Source organism: Papaver somniferum, chromosome 10 (assembly GCF_003573695.1).
Source record: "Papaver somniferum cultivar HN1 chromosome 10, ASM357369v1, whole genome shotgun sequence".
In the NCBI taxonomy this organism is placed as follows: Eukaryota; Viridiplantae; Streptophyta; class Magnoliopsida; order Ranunculales; family Papaveraceae; genus Papaver; species Papaver somniferum.
In genome coordinates, this window is record NC_039367.1 from 119,053,965 (window position 1) to 119,072,690 (window position 18,726).

Sequence of the window (18,726 nt, forward strand, 5' to 3'; positions counted from 1 at the left end):
CCTAGAAAAGTCAAAATTGCATGACTGAAGTAAAAAAAAAATTATTTTTCTCCTCAATATCATAAAAAATTGGTTGGGAGATGTGGAAGAATTTAATGTAATTTGTTCAAGTGTTAGTTTACTTCATTTAGCATGACTTTCTATTTTGTCAAAACAATTTCATAAAGAATTGATTAGTGATATCACTGGAAAAAAAAAATACCCTGTGGAGATAATCATAGGGAGATATTAAAAGTCAAGTTACGCATGCAAAATGTCGTGCTGATCATATCCACTAACTTCGATTTCAAGATAACAAAGACATGGTTTAGTGGACACTTGAACTTAGTGATCAACCACTAATTATCCGCCTGCATAAAGCATATCCTCAATTCCTCACTATAAATCCAAATCCATTAGAAGAATCTCACATTCTTGCAATGCAAACTTTATTAGCTTGGTGCTTGCATCATTTTCTAATCATATTTAGTGATAATCCTACGCTCACTCAAGGGTTGCATTGGCAGACACCTCTCATGTATCAAATACATAAATGTGCAAGACGATTGCTGAGCCATGAACACTAACTTAACTGTAGTTCTGTCTTAAAGCTATTTATAGTTTCAAGATGTGAATATATTACAGTAGAAAAGGGATGCAGTACCCTAGGAAAAGATGACCTATATTGATTGTGTTGTGTTTAGGAGTAGAGACAATTTATACACTTTTAATGATTCTCCACTAATGAAAAAAGAAAAACTTTTTGTTTTTAAAATCATACCAACAACGAGTAGTATGAAGTGAATCAGCTAAAAGCATAGTACAACTTAAATTAATCATCAATCGAGAATGGTGTTTAGGACTTTGGGGATTACAGTTACGTCACCCCGTAATAATTATGCTATAAAAACGTATTTAACAAAAAGAATTGGAACACGAACATCTTAAGTTAGGCCATTTCACTTATATTTTTCTTTTCATTTTTGTTAATTAAGGAATATATTAGAGGTTTAGGTTTTTCAATATTCTCAACCAATATTTAGATTTTATTCAATCACTACATTTTAACATTCTTGTTAACAGTTGCGCCTAAACCTTAGATGGCCACTTTCTGTTCGAACAATTGTCGTGTTCTCAGTTTGGTTTAATGAATTACACCGACAAGCATATCTGTGTTGTATTCATATTTATCACTAATTAAAGCTTGTGAAGGCGGGTCTAGTTTGAATACTCTATTAACAAGACGATGGTACAATTAACCTTTCTCCTCCATATAAAAACAAAACAAAGAAGAAAAAAAACAAGACGATGGTAAAACTAGCGCCAGATGAGTGATTTTCTGTTCAGGTCGATATAGCACCGTATGTCCGAATCGGCCAGTACGTTGTTGACATTGATCCAGATCCTCGGTTTATTTGTAATATTCAACCAATTTTAATGATTTATATAAACAGTCGTTCTAAACAGACCGCATACTGGAACAAGAGCAAATGTCAAAGAAATTTGATATTCCTCGGAAAGGTGCGCTCACAGTCCAACTCTGCAACAAGTTAACAACAATGTGCGAGTTGGATTCAGCTTGACTCAGTGAATTACCAAACTGGATAATCTCTAACCTACCCTCCCTAGTCGAGTCGGTTAAACTACCCTGAGTTAGTTTGGGTTAAATTGGTCAGGTGTTTAACTATTCTCAAATTTCTGTTTCAGTCTCTGTGTCTGTCATCTTCATCTTCACTTTCTGTTTCACCATGTTCATCTTCATATAAAAGTTTGCAGAGTCAAAGACTGATAAATATGAATTCATCAAATTCAGATGGTACTGGTATGTACATCTATTTAATTTTTCATAGAAAGGTGATTGTAATAGCAATTTTTTCCTTTTTGAAGCCCTTACCCTTTTTGATACCCAGATAAAGAATGGGTGCAAGGTGTGCTTCGATTCTGCCAAGAAAATTGGTTTTCAATAGTTTCTCAATTAGTTCTCAACGTCCTTCAGCATCGATGTTTTGTCCTTTCTGTTTTGCATAAGGATTCAAATTTGATCATACTTTAAGCTTGGGGTTCCAGTTTATTGTGGAATTAATTCTGATGATGTGGATTTCGTGTTGCATTGATTATACTTTAGTTGAGTTTTCAAAAAAGGTTAGATTCTTTGTTCATTCTGCTTTGCATGAGGAATTATTTCAAATCGATGATACTTTAAGCTTAGGATTGCAATCTAATGTGGAACTAAAACTAAGAAAATTGATTTTATTACTTAGTATCTAGAGCATCCATTTGTTACTAAAAATTTGTATGTAAATATGGTTAAACTAATACCACATTGATCTGGTTCGCCATGAGTTTATTCATTATACTAGGAAGACACCTTCCAAATATATAATGAAGCTATAGGTAGTTTACTCAAATTATGAAGTGGCAGGAATCATCACATTTTATGTTAGAGTGAAATCAGATTCAAATTTGTTTTAAGCTAGTCACATTTAGAAAGATTGACAGGAACTGTCACATTTTAAGCCCCCATATTTCATATAACCTGTTTGATAATATGCTTCTGAGACTTTAAAACCTCTAAAATTGATTCATGTTTCCTGAAACCATAGAAACAGAGTTAAGATTAGAAAAGAAGAGATACTGCTGCCAGGTTAGGAAAAGGAAAGGAAAACATATAAATATGTAATTTTGCGAACCACATAAGCCGTTGTCAAACTTATATAGTGTTGAAAGTAGCAGCAATGGAGAATAAAAGAGAAATATTATAGATGTTGAGGTTCTTGTTTCGTATAATAGGAATCACGGTTACGGGTCTTATAGTAATGTCGGTAAAGGATCTGGAGCACATGGCAGTGTACATCATGGTTTTTAAAAGCGCCGGTTCACGCTACGCTTCGTACGCTTCGCTCTAGATTTTTCCAATTCGCTCCGAAGCGTAGTTATGAAGCGAATCTACCATGAAGCGCCGCTTCACGCTACGTTTCGTACGCTTCGCTTCAGATTTTTCAAATACGCTCCAAAGCGAATCTACCATGAAGTGGAAGATTCGTTTAATTGATGCGCTTTTTTACTTAGTCAAGTATTTTGTAGGGGGGTTTCGAACCTCCGACTTAAACTAAAGTGAACCACTGCGCCACGCTACTGTTTTTGAAATTAACTAGACTTATATTAAATTGATACAATTATTATGTCTTCCTAAATATTAAATTATTAATAACAAACTACTACTATTTATAGGAAAAATTCCGCTTCAAACATCAATCATGAAGCGACGCTTCACGCTTCAACATGCGCATCGCTACGTAAAAATAAAAAACGCTTCACGCTTCACTTCACACTTTCAATACCTTAGTGTACATGGTTTTAGCCACCTGAGATGGCCTAAGGCAGTGAAGCTATGGAAAACGATGAGTTGGCCGGTGAAGATATTATGTGCTCGTAATCTCCCAAAATTCATTAAACTTTAATAACCATTATTTGTGATGAGTATACTTTAATAACCATTATCTGCGATTATATCATATAAGTAACATGAATCATCTCCGGGGCTCCTTCATTAAGGGATATAAATATGCAGGCGTTTTTGTTATGATTTGTTTTGTTGGTTTGAGCGCATAAAAAAAGTTGTTGCAGAGTTTTGATCACCTTGCTCTTGGAGCTAATATTTCTTTTTACATTTTGAACAGGAAGGACGTCTGGTGGAGGGCCATTTGTGAAAATGAATTCCATGCCTATCCTGATTAAGGGGTTCCCCAAGCTGTGACTCCTCGCTCAGAAAGGTTGCAAATTAATTTGTTTTTGAATTTTTCTGCCCTTATTTAACCATGACCAGTTATATAAAAATGAATAGCCATGCCTAACCTGATTATAAGACATTTTCTCCCCACTAATTCTCACTTTTGTTGGTTACTTATTTTATTATAAGCTTATTGTTTGAAGCGGGCTCTCAATGACACCATTACACTGTTTAACAGTCAGTTCCTTGAGTCAATGATACCATTATTATTGTTTAACTATCAGGTTCTTGAGTCAATTTATTGTTTGAAGAGAGCTCTCAATGACACCATTATTATTGTTTCTCTTCGTAAGCCAAGTTAATTGATGATATACGTTTGATTATAAGCATCCATAATTATCCTACATTTGGTTTGTCTGTCAGTTTAATTTGACCTGTTTTTGTTGGTCCTTGTCAAGTAGGTTTGCTCGTTGTTCTTTGTTTCAAAAAAAAAAAATGTTGGTGTTCTGCTTTATTATCTTCTGTATTATTGGTGTTCTGCTAGGTAAGAGGCTCTAAAATGTTTAGCATGTCACCATTTTATCGACTAATTTCTGCATACACGATCAATTATGGGAGTTGTAACATTAGAATCCATCAGTGTTAATTTATCGCATTCACATAGTTTAACATTAGTTACTTTCTTGTTTACTCTTTTGGATTGTATTATCTTTCAAATTTATTGTTCTTGACTTCTTTTGAAATTATCCAATTAGGCTTCTTCTATTGATGCTTTAGGTTGCAAGTCAAGAGGCATATGAAACGTTGGTGCAATAGCAAAGCCATACAAGTACCTGTGATGTTGGATTCTTGACAAATAAGCATGTATTAGTTGATCTTGACTACCCAAATCAGAATATGTTTCATCCATTTCCTCCCAGCCTTGGACATGCGTGTACCTGGGAGCAGTTGGAAGGGTAAAATCTTTCATTAGAGACGATCTTTGGTATGACACCTTCGCTGGAAAAAAACTAGGTAATGTAGTTTTGACTTGTTGTGGAACTCCTTCATGGAATCTTACCATGAAACTGTTGTGATTTGTGCCGATATGTATCTTGAGATTTTATATCTCTTCGCAATCATGAATCAACAGCCTTATTAACAAGTGTGAAGGTTGGAAGAAGCTCCGAATTAATTACTGGTACAATAACCGCCTACGCACTTGAGTAAAATGACGAGAAAGGTATCTTCTTCTTCGCTGATTTCTTGCTTTGGGTGAGAACCAACAAGATTTCTTGGTTTCACAAGATTTCTTGGTTTCCCTTTATGTTTGATACCACTCAATACTGTCTGATATAATAAACTGGGTATAATTTCAAAAGTGTCGTATATAATAAACTGGATACAAATTGAGATGACCGTATAAAATAAATTCGGTCTACTACTAATGGTATTGGGCATACTAACTTATTTGTAATTTTTGATGCTCATTTGCAGTTTATGGAGCTCCGCCAAAGACGGTTGATGAATGAAACATGATTTTGATTGTTAAGAGACAATGTTTCCGGTTATAAACCCCTTTTGAATGAGATTTGTATTATATTCATCCATTGAGAATGTAATTTTACAATAATATACTCACTTGAAATTAAAACAATCTACCATTTTTTTTTAACTCAACTGTCTGTCCCAGTTACCTGTTTTAATTTATCATTTAAGTTGGTTACCCATTAAAATTTCTAGTACTGTGAAAGATAAGGTACCCATTTTAATTTATAAGGATGTGCTAGTGAGGTACCCAATTATTTTATAAGATCATCTGAAAGACAACTCATTGGAGTTCCCTTTTATGCAGCGTGTTGTTGGACTACATGAACCTTTCTTTGCAACAAATAATTGATCTTCGTGTGGTTTGATCTTCCAGTGTAGATATAAAAAGATAGGGCCTAGCTTTTTGATCACCATCATACTGAATATGATTTTTTTTTTCTTGATAATATTGAATATGAAAACTTTATATATAAAACTTGCCTGCCTCAAATGTAATTCACTTTTTTACATTATATCAAATGTAAATATAAATTCCATAGTACGAAGACCACAGTGCCAAACAATAAGAATATAATTAGGTCTCGTTAGGCTAATTCCACCAAGGGATAAGATCCAACAAGCAGAGAAGACAACATTTACATATCTACATTTTACAGAAAATAGATTGTGTTTTCGGGTGCATATAACCCCACATTTCCAGAAGAAGAATGACAACAATGACTTACAGCATCTCCATAGCAAGCACATAGGTAGCACAAATCTCTCAAGATCGACAAACCTTTTGGAAATGGGCTCCAACGACAACCATTACCAGACGCCATTCACTGTCTACTCCACCACGATAACTGAAATGCAAAATCAGAGATGGTAAGTGTCATTTAAACCTTGAAATGTGTAACAATAATTAGTAGAGAAAATAAGATAAAATTAGTAACCATATGCAGGTGGAAGATGAAAACCTACGTGATTGTCATGTCTGCAGTTAACAAGATATCTAGAATGAAAGAGAGTATTCTTCCACTGGTTTGAGTAACTCAATGATAATTTCCTGTTCTTGTCCCAGTCTTGTATCAATTATGTTAACAGTAAACTCGGCCTCGACCAAGATGTGCAGTGGATCATTTAGGTGCTCACATCCTAGTCTCCCACAAAGCTTATCCTCCTGCAAACAAAAATAAAACATGAAGAAAATCGATGTTAAAAATCCGAATATCAAAATTTAATTGGTTTGGCAAGTGATAAAAGAAAAGTTGGTTATCAAATTGGCGGTAAATTTAACTTCTGAAATGGACATACACTTACCTTCCCCGGATTTTTAATCGAACCTTTTCCTCTAATGTACACACAACACCTGTTGAACCTTACACCAATTTTAATGCATTTCCTATGTGACCAAGAAGTCATCAAAAATTGAACTGATATCCATAACAACAACCCAGTTTTAGAGTTCGATTTAAAAATGCAAAATTATATTTAGAAGAACTTGTGAAACAAATCAAAGTTAAATGTATTAAAATGCTCAACAACACGCCACAATACATTTGGATAATCATCTACTGGAATTTTCAAGCGCAAGAATCTTTTTCTTAACAATATATGAACTCGGCCCCTTGCCAATCCATCGTCATCCCCTAATCTCTGTCTGAGCGAAGTAATTGTGTTAGTATCTAGTAACATATTACTATTGTAATTAACATCAACATCCCAAAACTACATAGCTACTTACTGCATCAGAAGAAATTGAACCACGAGCTACAACATTATTATTATCTACATAAATAAATATACAAATAACTAATGATATATACCCTGAGCGAGAACAAATGTGATTGAGTTTCTTTCAACAGTTAGTAATTTATCCATTACTTTCAGCGACTAAAACTACTAAATCAAAATATTGGCCTTATAATTAAACAAAATCAGTATTCTTTTGTTACGTACACAATTGTTAATGACCAAGTAACCGGACAACATCCCAAAGAAACTTGTTGTTACGTACACAGTTGAGCAAAGTTCTAGTGAGCTCCTCACAATTGATTGTATCTCAGAAGGGACTTCCATTTCATTGTTTATTAGGTGCACTATACAAGACTACTTTGACTTCACAAGAGAAAGTAATAGGTACAGGTACCTAATAACATGATGCTACTATTTTTGTGCAGTTAATGCATATAACAAACGGTGCTAAGATCAAAAGCATTAATAGCTCAACTTCCTTTAAGACCAACAGAAGACAACCAACATTTTGCTTTGAAAATTGATCAAATCTTGCATGACTAAGGAAATTTAGCTGAACTAGCGGAATTTAAATCTAAATTGAAGACTTTCATAGTTTGGTTACTTCAGTTGTATCCATCATGCATGTTTGTATGCCGATTAATTGTTCCTAACTAATTTAACATTACTTCCTGGAACACCTACCTAACTAATTTAACACTACTTGATGGAAAAAGTACCTAACTAATTTTAACATTACAATGTAATACTTATACCTTAACTAATTTAAAGAAACTTGTAATTCACCTTTATGAGTTCAGGTTGATCGTCTTAGGAAGTTAGAATTTACAATTCCATGACCGCGTGCGGTAGCGGGGCGAGGGCACGACAAAAAAGAAAAAAACACGACTCCCCACCGTCATGCGCTGGTTTAAGGCCAAGAGAATTTATACAAGAAACAACTTCAGATATAACGATGACAAATGTTTTTATACATCATAAACTACCTGAAGAGACAGGGACTGTGTGATTGCTCTCACACGCTTGGCTGCAGGTTCTTGTATTTTCAACAACTTAGCTGGAATTTCTTTCACAACATGACAATCGCTTTCGAATATGAATTTCTACATGATACGAAGTAACATGACCTTACCACCACACTGAGAGTTCTTACCTCTATTTCCTTTTCTGAGCTTCATGCAGAATTTTTCCCTGTATTTGTTGTGAGGGCTGACTTTCGCGTGTTACACCAACATGCCTTGCTTGGACACTAGCCTTGTAGTATTATGAAATGATGATGTAACTTGATAGAGTAGCAGACTCACTCACCATTTCACCTTAACCCATCAATTGAGTGTAGGGCACAAGGAATCACAACTGTAAGATTAGAGATAGCACATTTGAACTATAGATCAATAAAACAAAATTTATTAAAAGTGGCAGGTATTGACTATCAGTATGAATACCCATTACTCAAAAACCTTAAATAAATAACAGTACAAAACCATTTGATCAAAACCTCTTTAACATCCAAAACTAAATCAAATTTAAGGCGCATGACAATTATTTCATTGAGGCATTTTATCAAACAGCAGTGAGCAATACTGTTTCCTTTTCTTTTGGCAGAGACGATCAAAATAGTAATGGAGGGGAATAATTTTACTTATGAAAACCCAAAAAAATGAAGGACTCAAGCATCAAACTATGAACAGATTAGCTAAATTATAATATTACCTTGTTACTCTGCCTCACAAGCAAACTTGATTCTTCTTCTTCTTCTTCCTCCTATTAAGTATCACCATAATCATCCATAAAAACACAAGCTTTAACGCTATGACGGAAACACCATTTCCTATTCGGGTGTACTGACCAAACCCGTTACAATCTAACTTAATCAGAATACTCAAACTAATCGGACCAGGAAGGGCAGTGTTGGTAAAAATCGTCTCAAATCATTGGGCAGGTTCAGTTGAGTCCAACTCTCACATAATTGTCAGGTTTTTGAAGAGTTGTACAAAAAGTGAACCTTTCCTTAAAATACTGAATTTTAGTGAGGTTCGCTCCTCGAACAAATTGAAAACCACCCCTCACATGGGGGCGGGCCCCACCCCATAGGAGATTAGCAGGGGATCCCACTATAAAAAATTTGTGAGGGAATAGTTTTCCTGTTGTCCATTTGTGCGGTCTGTTAATACTTTTTACATCTAATATACGCAAACTCTATATAATGGAGGACGACAACACATAAATTTATGGGTATTGTTATCTTATATACTGGTATAGAGGTTAAGGTACAACTAATAAGTTACTTTTGGTATTGGAACTCATTAATTTTATAGGAATAATAGTTTTTATCGGAATACAAATCATGTATGGGTCAGAAAATATGTATTCCGTTATTACCCTTATCTGCGTGTGTAATTCATCAACATATGGTTAATTGCTAGGTCAAAAGCAATATTCACAAATTTGTTAATGGCATTGATTGCTCTTGTAATTTCTGTGAACAAGAAGAGGAATCAACATCTCACTTACTTCTGGATTGTCCCTGTGCAAGGACTGTGTTTGGATTAGTTAATTTGAACACTAGAATTACTTCTCCGGTAAATAACCTACAACATATCTTGGCTCTGTGGTTGGAACAAGATTCAGAATATTATTTCATGAAGAAGATGTGTATTATGTGGAATCTTTGAAAAATGAGAAATGATATGATATTTTCTCAGGCTAATTTCTCAGCGAATCTGGTGATCAAAAAAGATTCTCAAGACATGGAATTGTGCATGGCTGACAAGGCAGTTATAAGGAATGAAAGTTCCATTGTTCCACAGGTTTGGTGTTGGACTCCTCCTAATCATCCATACATTAAAATTAATGTGGATGCGGCTTTTGTACCAAATAATGCAGCAGCTGCTGCGATTGCTCGTGATCACGCATGAAACCTTCTAGGTTGTGGTAGTTGTACTTTCATCGCTACCTCACCTTTATATGCTGAATTTGTGGCTTGTAGGCTTGGTATGGAACTAAGAAGAAGATTCTTGTTTGACAATGTTATCATTGAAGGAGACGCTTCAAATGTTACTACGACAATCATTGGCAATGTTCTAAAATCCCGTGGAGCATAAAATATGTGATTTTACAGATTAAAGATAATATCTCTTCTTTCTCTGATGTAAAATTTATTTCAGTTCCAAAAAGTGCTAATAACACTGCTCACATTTTATGTCAACGTGCAATGCATGAGAATGTAAATAGATGGTGGAATGCTAAGTCTCCACCTGATTGTATCATTTCAAACCTCAATCTTTGAGGTAGTTTAATAAAAGTTGGCTTTGTAAGGGGCTTTTTCTTTCAAAAAAATTGTTAGGTCAAAAACAATGATTTTTGTTAGAGGGAGAGCAAAATGTGATCCGAGGAGTGCGAAAATCGTAGTCGACTCGCTAACTAGAGTCAACTCAGTATACTTTTCTTCTTTGGCCTAAAATATCCTTACTAATCTCACGTACACTTCACACGTTATGAAGAATACAGTAAAAAAACCAATTTTTCTTGTCGCCTTCTTCTTCCGTGAAAAAATAGCCCCAACTTATTAAGGTGTCTGTTGATTTCTTGTGCCAGTGTGATTCGTGAAGGATTTTTTCCCTTTTCCGAGGTTTGTTACGAGTATGCTTACTTTAGAACAAGGAACAACATCTGGGCAAAAACACGTTTATTGTTAAGTAAGCTTGTGGACATGTTACCTGGAAATGCGAAAATAGACACGAGACTGAGAGTATTGATTTTAGCTTGTTAAGAATTCTCTATCATTTGGAAATATCGGTGCTTAAGATTAGTATTCGTTTATGAAGCTTCGTAGAACTTGTTCCTGTCTGTTATGTGGAGAGATGTCCGGATTTAGATCCACGCTACCATTACCATATGAACATGGAGCTCGGAAATATGGTGCAAAGTTAGTCCTTAGGAAAAATTTGTGGGACTATTTCATGTAAAATGACATAGATCACTTTTTCCTTTATTATATTATCTCCTTCCTAGCTACTATGAAAGGCAAGATCTTAAAAAGTTGAAGGTAAATTTTCTAGGGTTCATGACTGCTGCGGCCTGCGGAAGAAGAAGACAAGCGAGAGTTTTAGTTTTTTTTTCTTTTTTTGAACATGTGTGAGAAATGTGTGCGACTAGTAAGGATAAATTAGGCCGAGTTAGAACCAAATATTGGGTCTGAGTCTAGTTAGAACTTAGAAGTCCAAGCACGATTTACGCATTCCTCAGATCACTTTTTGCTCTCCCTTTAACAAAAATCAAAACAATCTTTTTTTCTTCTCTAACTTTGCTTGGTCTCGACCCACGATAAACAACCTCTTAAGAATTTTATTTCCTTAAGAATTTTCGATTAAGTTAATATAGATCTCAAAATATACTAAAAAAACCAAGAATGAAACAATTTTTTTTATTTCTTTTTTTACAGTTAATAATAAACAAAAATGAAAACCTAATCCTTAATTTTCGCCAAGGCTTGCTCAATCTTCAATTTGTATCGGTGATCCACCGTGAAGAAAAAAAGAAGAACTAGAAAATCCAGAGAAGGAAATAAAGAGAACAGGAGGAAGAATTGCAGCTAATTAGCAAGATAAATCTATGGTTTTATACAACCTTAATTTGAATGGATGTTGCTTCGTAGGTTTGAAATAAGAAAATCATCACTGCTTTACTGATCATGGTTGTGTAGATTCTAGTGGATTTCATTGTTACTATGACTATATGACTATGAAGAGGACGACTTAAAAATCATGACCCTAGAATATATCTATGCAGGGCCCACACAATTAAGATTCCTAATGCTCCAAGGGTATTAGTGGAAAAGAAGTAATATTTATTAGAGTAGTTTTTTGGAATTGAAAAACTTACGAGTCCAATGCAAAATATTGTAGAATCGATGAAATGGTGTGCTAATAATTAATGCTTAACCTATAACAAGACCCTAAATTTAGTACAAACCCTTAGTTCCTGCCGGTCCAGTGAATACACCAATACTACCCTATCATATCTATATCAGCGAGTATCGCTACATTGATACCTTATATTGCGAGCCATGGTCCGAAAACATGTACCAAATGAGATTTGACTTTGTTATGTTTGTTGCAAATAGTTCGATTTTTATGTACGAGAATTGTGGCGTGCTTATACATTAAGGAATCCCTTGAAATAGGGACATTTTGAGCTTTTAGTGGTAGAGCAACTGTCCGATGGAACTAATCCATTACACTCGATGAAGATTGGATATCATCTTCCAAAATTAGTGGTGTTTTGGTCGGAAAAACACGAGGACATTTTCGATTATTTTGTGAATTCACATGACGACGATAAAATAAAAATGGGGACTGAGTTAGTATGATTCAACCATAACCAATCGGCGACATGGCGAACATTGTGGAATTTATAATGCTTGACCAATAGGAGTAGGAATTATCCCATCCGCTGCTATATTTTTATAACTGTTACAGGACTTACGGCGTATGGATGTGCGGTCCAATTAGATTTCTAGGGTTGTATATAAAGGAAAATATGTAGTGCTTCTACTCCAACCTCCTAATAAGATTGTTCTTCTTCTTCCCCTTATCTTTCTCTGTTTCACCTATAATTTCTACTACAAAACGTCATCAGCAACGAGCTCTAACCCTGCTGCTAAGAATTTTTTTTTAGATTGATCTTATACTTCTCAATCAATAAAATCAAAACCCCATACAAAAAAAATACAAAAAAAAAAGTTGGATTTGTATATCTGTTTTGTTCTCAATCGGTGGATTCTACCTCGGGGAGATTCATCATACTCGGTACTTCTCTTCTTGTTTTATTCTCTCTCAGTCGTACTCATAAGGTATACCTAAACCCGTTTTTACATTTTCTCCCATCCCACCTCTGTTTGATATGTTTGTGTGATGAACTTGCACGTGATTAATCTGATTGTACTGATTTTATTGAGTGGGAGATTATATATTTTATAATATATTTGTATGTTTGTGCAGCGATTGATTGAATAGTTTTATCATTATTATTTTTGTTTATTATTTTATATTTGTTAGTGAGATCTGATCCACTAGATGTTGTCTTCCATGCTATGAGATATAAAACCATGATATGATTAATTGACATACTATGACTATTATATTATATATATGGTGTAATCATAAGACTTTGTCTGTTCTTTGTTTCAATTTTTTTTTAGATGCGTCATCATATCTTTGTCCTGTTTGATATTGATTGATATGTCTATATATATATATATAATCCATACTTAATAATGTTGTTTGGTGTATATAAATAATATCATCTGTTTTCATTCCATTATTATTTTAAAATAATAATAATAGCAACAAAGACTCATTTTTTTTAACATTTTTAAAATTTTTTTTATCAGTATATGAAAGTCTTTTGTCTATGTGTCAATGAAATAGGTTAAATTTTATCTAGGCATGTATATGCCATATTCATATTATGTACGTATTATTTGTTTATAAATTTGACCGATGTCTGTATTGTTAATATGAGGGATGATTTGTTTGTATTTGTATGCCATGATTTGTTCAAAATTATTTTGTGTAACGCCAAATAGTTAGATTTCATTTAATCATGTATAGTTATGATTTTGTGATATTTATTTACTATAATTATTGTGTGTTGTTATATTTTTCTCATAAATTTTGTTCTATTAATTTTGTAACGTCTTTATTCTTATAAAAATGAATATTATAATGAAACGTTTTTTTTAGCTTCATAAAGATGAAACAATATTAATTAATATACAATTTGAACTAATTAATGAATTAATGTTAATTAATAATATACATGGTAATTAAAAGATTTTTCATAATAATATAGTTAATAAATAATATACATGTTAATTAAAAATGAAAAAAAAAATAAATGAATTAATTAATGGTAACTAAATATATAATAACCATAATTACCTTCCACTCATAAATAAGAGTAATAAAATATTTTCACGCATTCATGCAAAGTTAAATATAGAGATAACTTTTAGTTTCCACAAATACATTCATGCACATGCAAATACAATTAAAACAATAATAAATAAAATATATTCATGCAAGTCAATTTAGTTTCCACAAATACATTCATGCACATATACAATTAGAATAATAATTACAAAACTAGTCATGAAAATCCAAGGTGGCCAAACTTGTGGTACAAAACCTCACTCAAATGTTGGGATCCATTAAAACTCCATCGTAAACAAAATTGATACAAAAACACCAAATTTTTAAAAATTGATACAAAAACCCCAAATTTAAATGTTGGTTTCATCATAAAATTTGATGAAACCAACATTTAAATTTGGGGTTTTTGTGTTAATTTTGTTTTGATGGGGTTTTTGTGTTATTTTGTTTTGATGGGTTTTTTGTGGAAGGATGGTGACACCTCTGGGGTTATAACTCGCGGACCGTAATGATTATAATTATATCGTATAAATACCACACTTATTTAAAATGGTGTCATTTAATTGTTTGTTTTATTCTTGTGAAACCAAAACATTAAACTGCACTACTACCTTTTTTTAAATGGGCATGTAACTCTTCATGGGCCTTGAACACGTTATGACCTTAACGAGTTAACACTACTAACTGGATCATCGTAATTTGGATGTTAATCGGGTTATAGTTTTCTTTTAGTAAGGTCTTTTCCAGTTAGACCCAACTCGACTCAAAAATGACATTTTGGACTCAGAAGTACTTGAGCATCATTATTGTGTATTTGAGGTGGAAATCATTTCTTTCAAAAAGAAGAAGGAATTTATTCCTTCATACAACTTTGTGTCTACACATGCATCCCAATTTTTGTGGAAGAACTCACGAAAAGTGATATGAGTCAGATTTTTCCCCCCTCTTCCATTTTTTCTATTTCATCAAAACTAATGAACCAGTATATGTTAAAGTATCAACAAGAGATTCACTATATTTAGTAAGATATTCAACCTAAAGTAAATGGTTGACATTCAAAATGGGATTCTCTTGGCCTGTTGAGATAAAGAAATTTCTCAAATTAAGCTAAATGTAGCAAAATTAAAAATGGAAAGAACCCCGAAGTTATGAGGGTTAGACGTATCGACGCATATAAAGCATATGAAAAGGGACATATGTATCATGAGACAAAGATTTACTTTTGTCTTCGGTAGTAATAACACCAGTACATAAGTATCAACCGAGTATGGGATTAGCTAAAATGTAATTGTAGCTCTTATCATAAATGAAAGAGTTGGAAATGCACTTGGTCATAGGTATCGATACATATAATGTAATGTGTGTATCATAGTAGCAACCAATTTTCACATCAACTTTAATGGCAACAAGAACTTTACCGGACCAATTGACTATCTTATTCAGTTGAACTAGATCCAATATCTGCACCTATGGAATGAAAACACGAGACATAAATTCTCTAAAACACTTGAGATATATTGGGTGAAACGTAATATATATTCAGTCTAAAGTACTTGAGTTGCACTTTTATTACGTAATAAGGCCACACCACTTATTAAAACTCTCAAGACCCAAATGTCTAACTCATAATTGTTTTTCTTCCACTAGCTTAAGGAATTTAAACTAGTTGTTGAATTATTTTCTTATATGTGACTACGAGGATTGGATCATCTAGCGCAACAATGCTCAAGAAAAAAAAATTGTTTTCAAGATAGACAAAATCTCTACATGTACCGAGAGATAATTACACCTTGTTAAATTCCAAAGAAACCCATGCAAATGGATATCATGTGGAACCTGACTGTGATGATAATGTAATTGATTGCATCTTTTATAGTCACTAATGTACTTGGAAGGAAACATACTTTAGAGAGACTAATGAGTCAATTTAGTGAAATGTAAATCACTATGGTATTAATTTGGATTATTGAATCCATATTGACTCCGACGATGAAATGTTGGAAATTGACTCATACATACTTTGACATAACCATAAAGGCACTTTGGTTGTGACATGATGTTTCGTTTTGAAAGGACGAGACAACGGGAAAAAGATTTACAGAATGCGAAGTAACGACATATCTCTCAATAAGTGTTTTCTAAAGTTCCAGATGCACAATCCCCTCCTCCCTCCCATTATGCTTTTAAGTAAGAGAGCATATCACTCATTTTACATAGTCTTCAATAAAAAATAATCGAGACCATCCTAAGATGCAAATGGTAAACAATCCATATTACAAAGATAACAAGGTGAAATTTAGAAAAATATTCATGCAGAATGCGGACCATTAAAGTGACTTATGGCTCTGGTGAATGTTTTGAAATTTTGGACTAGTTATAGTTCCCAAGAAATTTGCGTTTAAAAACTTCTAGCACATATTACACAATACAAAGTGCAAAGGCTCACCACCCTTATTACTGCTAGAGAATTTACATCAAAAGGACTTTATGGATATTGCATGTTTAATAGGATCAATATAGAGCATCTTATGCCCAATGGTCTCGCAGAGGCTACCATCAAATGTTACAGATGACGCCTAAGGAATAGGTTATGTGTACCAACCTACCTTTTATTGCTTTGGGGATATGCAATATTACACGCATCTTAATTAATTCGTTTTTAGAACCCAATATTAGTCAACATTTTCTGCGTACCAGTTGGTAACTGGATTTAAGCCCCACATTCGTGTTCTTACGCATTTTTGGTTGCACTATATATGTGCCATTACGACTCCACATCGTACTATGATGGGTCTTCAAAACTGTTAAAGTAGTTATGTTGGAAATGAGTTCCCAACAATTATCCGCATTTTAAAACTTTTGGCAGGAGATCTCTTACCGCTAGATTTGTGGGTTATCACTTTAGTGAGACAGTCTTCCAGTCGTTAGGGGGGGATAAGAAAAAGTATTTTCTAGGGGAACGACAGGAATTGTCGTGGTGTGTTCCCACTGTCTCTCATCTTGATTCTTGTACTCCACAAATGTAAATGTGAAGTGACAAAGAATAATCGATTTTCAGAATGTACACTGATGTCGCTAAAGTGACACGATCACACATACCAGCTGCAAATATTCCTGCAAGGTTAGAAACCCTCAGTATGGGGTACACCATAGACTAAGGTGTTGCAACTACACTTGGTGGAAGTGTAGTTGAGGCCGTGGCTCCATAAAGGAAGATGGAGAGACCACCAGGTTCGATCAATGCTCACCTAGAAAAGAAGTAGGTGAGCAAGGCACAAATTATTTATATCATCAAAAATCATCTCATAAGATTGTCTCTGAATATGTCCATGAATCAAACTGGGGGACGCTCCAAAGTTTAATGATTCCAGAGAACAATGACATCCCAAGTGGATTATGAGAATGCGCACGAGTCACTGGAAAGATCATGCGAGCATATTGATAATTAATTTAATATACATTTGCTTAAGGAAATAAAGCAAGATGAGATTGAACCAAGCTCCTTGTTGCTTAATTTCAACGAAGAGCGTATTTGGCTTATACAATCCAGGTAGAACTCGGTTCTTTGACAAATATACAAGTAGTTGGTGTGGTAGTGCTAACCAACCAAGTGTAAAGCCTATTGGACATACATAATTAATTTGTCATAAAGCATAATGAGAAGAAAGTAGTCTTTAAGTACAAAGACTCTCCTTGTGGCGCGAGGTTCCTCACAAAGCCCTGAAATTGTTCTCTTGTAATGAACGTTATATCGTTCCTCTACTTAGTTAGCTTGGTAATTTCAAAAGGACTTGAAATGCAGCATATTTTATGTGGTTAATATGTATCTCTGAAAGAATCAAGAGATAGAAGATATTTGCAAAAGTGCATGATGGCCTTTTGCTTCCCAACTGAATGACTCTAAACCACGGAGTGTGTTTGCAGTTACACTGGAACACTCACTTATTGATTTAAACAATCATGCGGATGTGGTATACCCGTCTAAGTGACTATTTGATTGGGAAGGGATAAACAAGTAAGGTTCGTGCCATGCGTACTAAATAAGTTCCTGATTCATAATTATAGCCATTTATGTTGATGGTACAGACATGATGTGTACTCTTGCAGTAATGAGAGACCTTAAAAGTTATTTAAAATCCGAATTTGAGATGAAAAATCTAGGGAAAGCTCGATCGAATACTGAGATTGTGGTATATTATTCCACCAGTTTGGATATATCTAAAGTTGTCAGGCAATTTAACAAAGACATGCATCCTGATAGCACTCCCATGATTAATCGAGGTTCAAATTTAAGTAAGTAACCATTTCGTCCAAAGGAATATGATGAAGATGTTTTGGGAGATAAAATTCTCATATCTAAGTACAATAGACGCATTGTTGTACTTAGTATAATAATGTACTCGATTAAATTTTACATCCTCAGGGAACTTGTTAGCTAGATATAGCTCCGCGCCAACGCAACGTCATTGGAATGGTATAGTGAACTCTTATGAATGAAATCATTCTCTTTCCCTGCCTCTTTTTCGTCACTGGAATGGTACAGTGAACGTAATCATGTACTTAAAGGTAACCATTGACATAAATTTGTTCTATCCCTACAAAGAAATTAAAAGGAATGCTAATGAAAGTGCAATCCAAAAGTTGTTGATTATGAAGGAACAATAACCCCTTCTCCAACGAAAGTAATCATGGGGAGATACGGTAGACTATTTTCTAGGTCATTACCGATATTCAGTTTCGAAAAGTACATGACTAAAGGAACAGTCTGGAACAACTCTGAAAATAATCAGGGGGAGATGCCGACATCAGGGGGAG

General features: G+C 34.1%; 2 long non-coding RNA genes across 6 annotated transcripts; one reads left to right on the forward strand and one right to left on the reverse strand.

The window, feature by feature from the left end:
- The first annotated feature begins 1,086 nt into the window (after positions 1-1,086).
- On the forward strand, positions 1,087-5,363 carry LOC113317677. Of its 2 annotated transcripts, XR_003343839.1 has the most exons (5): positions 1,087-1,801; positions 3,660-3,752; positions 4,487-4,723; positions 4,842-4,931; positions 5,186-5,363. It is a non-coding gene; the product is annotated as an uncharacterized LOC113317677 (long non-coding RNA). The 2 variants fall into 2 exon arrangements; XR_003343838.1 differs by having other exon boundaries at positions 4,487-4,931.
- A 429-nt stretch (positions 5,364-5,792) lies between these two features.
- LOC113317659 lies at positions 5,793-8,899 on the reverse strand. Of its 4 annotated transcripts, XR_003343818.1 has the most exons (6): positions 8,690-8,897; positions 8,130-8,332; positions 7,763-7,881; positions 6,542-6,877; positions 6,203-6,401; positions 5,793-6,084 (listed from the first exon to the last, which is right to left on the reverse strand). It is a non-coding gene; the product is annotated as an uncharacterized LOC113317659 (long non-coding RNA). The 4 variants fall into 4 exon arrangements; XR_003343816.1 differs by having other exon boundaries at positions 7,763-8,332; positions 8,690-8,899; XR_003343817.1 differs by having other exon boundaries at positions 6,542-6,654; positions 7,763-8,332; positions 8,690-8,895.
- Between the last annotated feature and the right edge of the window lie 9,827 nt (positions 8,900-18,726).